The 10,270-nt window shown below is 41.8% G+C and overlaps 1 pseudogene; it reads left to right on the top strand.

The window, feature by feature from the left end:
* Positions 1-648: 648 nt before the first annotated feature.
* The window catches only part of LOC107572214 (SID1 transmembrane family member 2-like), a 15,982-nt pseudogene continuing 6,360 nt past the window's right edge, over positions 649-10,270 (top strand).

The raw sequence follows: 10,270 nt of genomic DNA, 5'->3' as shown, positions 1-10,270 counted from the left end.
ACACACACACTCACACACGTGCACATACAGCTTCTCATCACAAAATCAAGCTCTTTCGCTTCTCTGTTTGAATGGACTCTATTAGCATGATGTTTTTACACATAATGCTGCCAAGGCACCAATACAAATATATTTTCTTTTCATCCGAATGTTCTTACTGTAACATATGTAAACACAAACACGTTATTGTCTGTTAAGAACTTTTGATCATAATGAAATGTTATATGCAATCTTGTAAATGTGAGAAGTGTATTGGCAGTTAGTATCACATTCATATGAAAGCACTGTTTTATCCTTGAACTGTATATTTAGTGTAAATACACGAGTCTCGCAGATGTCTGGGCATAAATGAGCGTTTCATAAAATATCCATACAAGAAATATCAGTAACAGAAGACGCATCAACAGAAGAAGGAACAGAACAGATCAAGGGCTTAGCGTCAGCTTCCGCTCAGCCGTAAACAAATGACGTCACGTGCCCTTCTGTGCTGCGATTGGCTGTTCAGCAGTGTAGCTCCGCCCTCAGGCAATCCAGCGCGACTGCACGTTTTAACTAAGCGGGAAATGCTGTATGTTGAATAAACGTTGAATTACGAACTCTTGTGTATGATGTTCTTTTCTTTTCTTTTTTCTAATGTGATAGTGAATGATGTTCCGTGTGTGTTTGCGCGCGTTTATGACGTGTCCACCTGACGCGTGCGCGGTGACGTCACGCGGCCAGTGTCAACACAGCAGCAGCAGCGCGAGCGCGAGAGGAGAGGACCCGGATCAGACGCGGTCGTGTGTTAGCATGTGTTTGTTCCGGATCGCCGTTAAAACAATATCACGAGCTTAACGCGAGACACGGTCAGTCTGACATTACACCGACACACTGTACTGATATATGCGAGCGTGTGTGTGTGTGTGTGTGTGTGTGTGTGTGTGTGTAATTATAAATACAGTTCTACCTTGTTTTTAGGTTATTAAGGTTTTGAAAGAATCCTCTTCTGCTCATCAAGGCTGCTTTAGTTGATTTGACAGTAATACTGTGGAATATTATTACATTTTCAAAGAACTTATTTCTATTTGAATATATTTTAAAACCTAATTTAGTCCAAAATATTTATATTTCACATACTTTTGAATTTTCTATTCATTAAAGAATCCTGAAAAAATGCATCAGTTTCCACAAAAATATTGTGCATTGATAATAATCAGAAATGTTTCTCGAGCAGCAGATCAGCATATTATACTGATTTCTGAAGATCATGTGACACTGAAGACTGGAGGAATGATGCTGAAAATACAGCTGCGCATCACAGAAATACATTACAGTTTAACAGATATTCACACAGAAAACAGCTGTTTTAGATTGTAATATGAAAGCATAATGATTGTTCTTACTGTATTTGTGATCAGGTAAATACAGCCTGTATGAGGCTTCTTTCAGAAACACTGTGGGCCGGCGGTGTGTGTTCAGGTGAAGTATGGTAAGTATGCAGCAGCTCTGGTAAATGTCACACGCGTGTGTTTCCTGCTTCAGACTCGCTCTGCTTGTCTTCTGCTTCAGTTCTCAGGCTGATGACGGATCCAGGATGCTGGTGTTCTGCTGTGGTTCTGTCCGGTTTGCTCCGGTTCTGCTGGTCCTGATGCTGGTGTCGTGCTATCCGGCGGCCTGCAGCACTAGTGTGGTCATCCAGAGAGACGCTCAGTTCGACGTCACGTATGACGACACGGTCACCAGCGACAACCAGACCATCTACTCCTACAACCACACCGTCTCCAGAAACAAGGCAAGTCCACCAGAACCGCTGACGACTGCACTGACATCTCATGTGCTCACAGTAACTCCAGTACCTTCTGTGTGTGTGTGTGTGTGTGTGTGTGTGTGTGTGTGTCTCTCAGACGGAGGGTGTGCGTGTGTCCGTGGAGCTGATGTCGGAGAGCGCTCAGAGTCCGGTTCTGTTCGTGGTCCGGCAGAAACAGGCCGTTCTGTCCTTCCAGGTTCCCCTCATCCTCAGAGGCCTGTGAGTACAGCTGTTGCCTAGCAACTCCACATCCCATAATAACCTGATCAAAATGAGTGAGAGTTCATCGGTCTCCAAAGTCAACAACAAAATATAGATTTTAAATCTAAATTTGGGGTATTTGAAGTATATGATATGAAGTATTTTTATTGATTATGGCAAATTAAATTAATTAGTTAATTAAATAAACCAGTGTTCATTAAATTAGAAATGAATATATCCAAAGCAACAAAACCAGTTTGTCAAGGAGCCAACAATATTCATAATATAAAGTGTGATGTTAGTTCAGTACATAACTGTGTGTGAGTGTATATACTGTATATATATAATAATATACATGTGTATATATACTGCTGGAGTCAGATGATAATCAGCTGTCGAAGTTAATTTTGGACTCTGATTTGATGATTTGTTCATTCGTGTGTGAACTTTGATCTCTCAGTTCCTCAAGAACTTCTGTTTTTGCACAAGCAGCACAAATGAAGCAATAAAAGCATTTTTTTAAAGAAACGGTTCACTCAAAAAATAAAGTTCGGACATAATTTACATATTGTTCCAAACTATGAGTTTCTTTCTTCTGTTGAACAAAAAAGCAGATATTTTGAAGAATGTGGGGAACCAAAGAGTTGCTGGTCCCCTCTGACTCCCGTAGTATAGAAACACATCAAATACAAACTGTACCAGATACAGAAGAAATAAACTCATGCCGGTTTGGAACAACTTGAGCGTGAGTAAAAGCAAAGCATTGAATCTGGATTTAAGAATGTTTGGATATTTACATTAGAAAACAGGACAGAAATATAATTTTTTGCAGTGTGTGCAACATTTAATGCCATGACTTTGAGTTTAAGACTTTCTGCTCTGATGTACGAGCTTTTCAGGACAGAAACCCTGTATGTAGATGTAAGTGACCGTAACGGTGAGTGTCTGCGCAGGTATCAGAGGAAGTACCAGTACACGCAGCTGGGCCGGACGCTGTGTCAGCCGCCCACCAAAGCCGTGGCAGAGACGCAGTTCTTCTTCGTGGACGTGTCGACGCTGTCCAGCGCTGGGATCCAGTATCAGCTGCGCGTCAGCCGCGTGGACAGCTTCACGCTGCAGTGAGTCACTGAGCAGAGTCAGGCTTTGGCTGATCCAGACCGCTTCACAGACGCTTGGTGAACTGCTGTAAACCTGTGGCCTGAAGCTGGTGATTTAGTCGTTTTAGCATCCTGTTCGCCCCGATCTTTAGGAATGTCATGCTTTTCTTTTCTCTTCACAGGACAGACAAGAAATTCAGCTTCAACGCGACGCCGTCCCAACCACAGGTCTCACACACACACTTTCTCTCTCACACACACACACACACACACACACACCCCCACACACACTCTCTCTCACACACGTGATTTGTGAACTTTCAAACTGCTGTGAATGAGTCATAGAGTTTGTTGAACTGATTCAAATTGGTTTGATTCATGAAAAATTGTTCAGGTTGATTTGAGAATTGAATCAATCAGTTAACTTAAAATAAGTAAGTAGAACAAATAGATCAGTTTACATAAAAATATATAAAACAGCATATGTGACCCTGGACCACAAAACCAGTCTTAAGTCGCTTAGGTATATTTGTAGCAATAGCCAAAAAAAAACATTGTATGGGTCAAAATTATTGATTTTTCTTTTATGCCAAAAATCATTAGGATATTAAGTAAAGATCGTGTTCCATGAAGATATTTTGTAAATTTCCTACCGTAAATATATCAAAACTTAATTTTTGATTAATAATATGCATTGCTAAGAACTTCATTTGGACAACTTTAAAGGCGATTTTCTCAGTATTTAGATTTTTTTTGCACCCTCAGATTCCAGATTTTCAAATAGTTGTGTCTCGGCCAAATAGTGTCCTATCCTAACAAACCATCAATGGAAAGCTTATTTATTCAGCTTTCAGATGATGTATAAATCTCAATTTAAAAAAATGTACCCATATGAACTGGTTTTGTGGTCCAAGGTCACATATGGGTTTGGAATGTCATGAGGGTTAGTAAATAATGGCAGAGTATTTATTTTTGGGTGAACTATGCCTCAAAAGAGATCATGAAGGTGTATTATTATTTAAATGTTGTTGTCCATATGGCTCAGGGTGTTCTGAGGTATGAATCCCATTAATGGGATTCTTTACGTGTAATGGGAAGAATTTTTCACCCCAGTTTTAAACCTTTGGTCATTATAAGCTTCACTTCCATAAAATCACATTCACTGAGACATACAGCAGAGCTCAGGGATTGTTTGTCCTTCTCTGTCCTAAAAAAAACTTTTCTGGAGGTCGAAACTCTATTATAGACCAAACAAAGTGTAAAACCAGTGGATGTATGAAGTTCTCACGGTCATTAAAACCAGACTAAAGCCATCAGACTTTTCACAGACCCACCCAATTCAATGTGAGCACCACAGTGGCGTAACTGTCAGGATCTCAGCACTTTCTCTTGCTGTGAGAACATGTTGCACTTAAATCTTCTGGCTGATTAAACATTGAGTCTGAGTTTTGATTCAGGCGTGGGCCTTGTCACAATTACAGGCCATGGGATTATAGTTTATTATGTGTTTAGATAATGCTGATAAGACATATGGCTGTTGTTGGTGTGTCATGTATTCTTGGTCTGGTTCCATTGGGAGGAGGACCATTGCCATTTGAAGGATGTGATTTTGTATTATGCTGTTCCTCTGCAGATGTTTGTGTTTGCTGTTGGGGAGTAGAGTTTCTCTGTGACTGTTTTCTACCCTGTAGGAGATGCGGTCTGAGAGTGAATTACAGATACAGAATTGAAAACATAGTAACACAAGGACATACCAATGAAGATGGATAGAATTAGAGAAAAGAGAAGCCAAACCAAAGACATTGAGCTATTGGAAACAACATTCAAAATAAGATAAGCCAAACCAAGTTGGACCTAATTTAGAGGAAGAGAAAGAGTGCTAAACGCCTCCCGTCTCCAGACTTTTGCCTTGTAAGGTCAAAGGGGGGATAAATCGATCAGATGACTGTCTAAGCTGGGAGAAAGGCCGAAAAAGAGACAGGGGGCATGTGCTCTGTAATAATTGTGGAATTTGAATTGGATTGAGTCTGTTCATTGACTATGTGACAGTTGAATCTGCTTCCACCCAGTAAGATCAGCGTGAAGGGTTCAGACAAAACCGGGTCTAATGTCTTCATGTCTGCCTCACTTCCTTCCTCCAGACTGCAAATCTGCACAAAAGTTGTGTGCCATCTTGACACTCTGCAGACATCTTGACATTTACATTTACATTGTCATTTAGCAGACGCTTTTATCCAAAGCGACTTACAATTGGGGGATACATAAAGCGATTCTTCTTAAAGAGGCAAACAGACACAAGAAGTGGTTGTAATACCAAGTTCTTAGACATTGTTCAAATAAGTACAAGCTAGAAAGAGAAGGAATAAATAAAGAGAGATACTTTAAAAAAAAATAAAAATAAATTTTATGATGAAGTCAAGTAGCTTCGAAAGAGATGAGTGTTCAGCTGTCGCTTGAAAATTGTCAGGGATTCAGCATTCCGGATAGCGGTGGGAAGATCGTTCCACCAGCCAGGAGTGGTGAACGAGAATGTTCTGGAAAGTGATTTTGAGCCTCTCTGTGATGGTACCACGAGGCGTCGCTCACTAGCGGATCTCAGACTTCTGGAGGGGATGTAGATGTGTAGTAGTGAGTGGAAGTAGGCGGGTGCTGAGCCTGTGGCTGTTCTATATGCAAGCATCAATGTCCTGAACTTGATGCAAGCCGTGACCGGCAGCCAGTGCAAGGAGATGAAGAGAGGTGTAACATGGGCTCTTTTGGGCTGCACCATTTTCTCTCAGCTGCCCTGAGTTTGGTCCGATGTTCATGAAGAACATCGGATAACCAGGAGTTCGAGGGGACAGCCCGTGCTGGCGGAATGGAAGTCTGTAGCATAAGGCTTGTCCAGATGAATGTTGAAGTCGCCAAAGACTAAAAGTGGACTGCCATCCTCCGGGAATGAGGACCTGTCATACCTTTGTCATTATACAAATTTGTCCTCATTTGTCACAAAAACGCACACACACTCTCACACTCACACACACACACACTCTCTCTCACACACGCACAAACTCTCACACACAAACACATTCACTGAGGACTGGAGTTTTCTTCAAGGGTTTACCTTTATCTTCTCAGATGCACAGCACTGATTTCAGATCAGATTCCTCCACCTCAGATCAGTGTCAGTGAGTGTTAAGAGACGCTGCAGAGCTGATCTCAGAGCAGTCACTGATGCACATCCTCTGATTTCAGTCCTGCAGCGTCACACACTCCCTGCTAGAGGAGCTCAGAGCCGGACAGGTGTGTGTGTGTGTGTGAGAGAGCAAACAGGTGTGTGTGTTTGACATCCTGCTCCTGAAGGAACTGAGTAACAGCTAAAGCTGCTGAAGTAAAGCTGGAGGCCTGTTGATGTAATGACAGAGAAATCATGATAATTGTGAATACAGGGCTAGACACAGGCCTCTTACAGGCATAGATCAACCAAAAAGTAGAGAATTCTTTCCCTTTTTTATTGAAAAAAACAAAACAAGGAAAAGGTCCATTGTATTTCCAGAAAACACAGAGACATTCTGCAGAATATCTTCTTTTGTGTTCCACTGAAGAAAGAGAGGGTGGGTAAATGAAGGCAGAATGATCATTTGGTTGGGTGAGCTAGAGTAATCACAGGATAGCTGAACTCTGCTTTTGACCAGCAGGGGTCGCTGTCACCCTCAGTACATGGCCTCAATGTCAAACACTCAATTCATTTCAAAAACCACCTGCACTGCCAAAATGCAGCTTAGCACGCAAGTTATTTGTTTCAATACATCATGACACTGCCTGCTTTGCCATTAAATTTGCTCATGCGAGTGAATTTATCCAAACGACCAACATCACATCACGACCACGTCACATTTGATCACCTAAATATGCTGTGAAAAGATTTAGACGAGTTTGAAGAAATGTATTTTTGCCAATTCAATATTGAATATAAATATGTAATAATGTGGGTTGTCAGATGTCACACACACAAACAAACATTTACTTATCTCTATAAATGTGGACATTACATAGACTTCTATTGTTATTTTTATATACAGCTTATTATAAATACTATAATACTAACCGATATACTACTCTGCATTGTTACAATTTTAAAACACTTCATTTAATTTATTTATATATTGTTTTTACACTCCTGCAGTGCTGCAGTGTAATGACTGTGTGTGTGTGTGTGTGTGTGTGTAGTTCTTTAAGTATGTGTTCCCTGATGGTGTGGACACAGTGATCGTGAAGGTGAACTCACAGAAGAACTTCCCCTGCTCAGTCATGTCAATACAGGACATCCAGGTGAGAAACACACACACACACACACACTCTCTCTCTCTCTCTCTCTCTCTCTCGCCAAAGACTAAAAGTGGACTGCCATCCTCCGGGAATGAGGACCTGTCATACCTTTGTCATTATACAAATTTGTCCTCATTTGTCACAAAAACGCACACACACTCTCACACTCACACACACACACTCTCACACTCACACACACACACTCTCACACTCACACACACACACACTCTCTCTCACACACGCACAAACTCTCACACACAAACACATTCACTGAGGACTGGAGTTTTCTTCAAGGGTTTACCTTTATCTTCTCAGATGCACAGCACTGATTTCAGATCAGATTCCTCCACCTCAGATCAGTGTCAGTGAGTGTTAAGAGACGCTGCAGAGCTGATCTCAGAGCAGTCACTGATGCACATCCTCTGATTTCAGTCCTGCAGCGTCACACACTCCCTGCTAGAGGAGCTCAGAGCCGGACAGGTGTGTGTGTGTGTGTGAGAGAGCAAACAGGTGTGTGTGTTTGACATCCTGCTCCTGAAGGAACTGAGTAACAGCTAAAGCTGCTGAAGTAAAGCTGGAGGCCTGTTGATGTAATGACAGAGAAATCATGATAATTGTGAATACAGGGCTAGACACAGGCCTCTTACAGGCATAGATCAACCAAAAAGTAGAGAATTCTTTCCCTTTTTTATTGAAAAAAACAAAACAAGGAAAAGGTCCATTGTATTTCCAGAAAACACAGAGACATTCTGCAGAATATCTTCTTTTGTGTTCCACTGAAGAAAGAGAGGGTGGGTAAATGAAGGCAGAATGATCATTTGGTTGGGTGAGCTAGAGTAATCACAGGATAGCTGAACTCTGCTTTTGACCAGCAGGGGTCGCTGTCACCCTCAGTACATGGCCTCAATGTCAAACACTCAATTCATTTCAAAAACCACCTGCACTGCCAAAATGCAGCTTAGCACGCAAGTTATTTGTTTCAATACATCATGACACTGCCTGCTTTGCCATTAAATTTGCTCATGCGAGTGAATTTATCCAAACGACCAACATCACATCACGACCACGTCACATTTGATCACCTAAATATGCTGTGAAAAGATTTAGACGAGTTTGAAGAAATGTATTTTTGCCAATTCAATATTGAATATAAATATGTAATAATGTGGGTTGTCAGATGTCACACACACAAACAAACATTTACTTATCTCTATAAATGTGGACATTACATAGACTTCTATTGTTATTTTTATATACAGCTTATTATAAATACTATAATACTAACCGATATACTACTCTGCATTGTTACAATTTTAAAACACTTCATTTAATTTATTTATATATTGTTTTTACACTCCTGCAGTGCTGCAGTGTAATGACTGTGTGTGTGTGTGTGTGTGTGTGTGTAGTTCTTTAAGTATGTGTTCCCTGATGGTGTGGACACAGTGATCGTGAAGGTGAACTCACAGAAGAACTTCCCCTGCTCAGTCATGTCAATACAGGACATCCAGGTGAGAAACACACACACACACACACACTCTCTCTCTCTCTCTCTCTCTCTCTCTCTCTCTCTCTCACACACTCTCTCTCTCTCTCTCTCTCTCTCTCTCTCTCTCTCTCACACACTCTCTCTCTCTCTCTCTCTCTCTCTCTCTCTCTCTCTCACACACTCTCTCTCTCTCTCTATCTTTCTCTCTCTCTCTCACACACTCTCTCTCTCTCTCTATCTCTCTCTCACACACACACACACACACTCTCTCTCTCTCTCTCTCTCTCTCTCTCTCTCTCTCTCTCTCTCACACACACACTCGCTCTCTCTCTCTCTCTCTCTCTCACACACACACTCGCTCTCTCTCTCTCTCTCTCTCTCACACACACACTCGCTCTCTCTCTCTCTCTCTCTCTCACACACACACTCGCTCTCTCTCTCTCTCTCTCTCTCACACACACACTCGCTCTCTCTCTCTCTCTCTCTCTCACACACACACTCGCTCTCTCTCTCTCTCTCTCTCTCACACACACACTCGCTCTCTCTCTCTCTCTCTCTCTCACACACACACTCGCTCTCTCTCTCTCTCTCTCTCTCACACACACACACTCTCTCTCTCTCACACACACACACTCTCTACCCGCTCTCTCTCTCTCTCTCTCTCTCTCTCTCTCACTCACTCACACACACACACACACACACGTATGTCAGAGTCAGTCAGATGTGTATGTGGTGATATCTGTCTGTCTCTCGGTCTGTCCAGTGTCCGGTTTATGATCTGGATAATAATGTGGCGTTTATTGGAATGTATCAGACTATGACCACCACAGCTGCCATCACAGTGCAGGTAACACACACACACACACTTCTATCATTACAAGGACTTTCTATTGACATAACTGTTTTTAAACTAAGCTAATGACATTTTTTTGTCACCTAACCATCACTGAAACCATTTTGTGTTTAGTACTGCAATCAGGATATTCAGAAAGGGCACATGACTGTAGTGTTTGCCGCTTTTTAGTAAAACAGTGGATTTTATCTCACATTCAGTGTCTAATTGCATATTTAATAAAACATTGTTGAAATATGTTTATGTATCTGTTTGATTGACGGGGACAGTCACACCAGCACACAGAATCAGTGCAGTGTGATTATTATTGTGTGAGGATGTGTGATCCGTGTATTTCAGAGGAAGGATTTCCCCAGTAACAGTTTCTATGTGGTGGTGGTGGTGAAGACTGAAGACGAGGCATGCGGAGGACCACTGCGATTCTACCCGCTCTTACCTGGTTAGTGCAGCCAATCAGAGCACAGGGTTACTGTACTGCAGCCAATGAGAGCATACTGCAGCCAATCAGAGCACAGGGTTACTGTACTGCAGCCAAT

Source organism: Sinocyclocheilus grahami, unplaced genomic scaffold (genome assembly GCF_001515645.1).
Source record: "Sinocyclocheilus grahami isolate Dianchi unplaced genomic scaffold, SAMN03320097.WGS_v1.1 scaffold1717.1, whole genome shotgun sequence".
In the NCBI taxonomy this organism is placed as follows: domain Eukaryota; kingdom Metazoa; phylum Chordata; class Actinopteri; order Cypriniformes; family Cyprinidae; genus Sinocyclocheilus; species Sinocyclocheilus grahami.
This window is presented reverse-complemented; position numbering and strand designations above follow the sequence as displayed.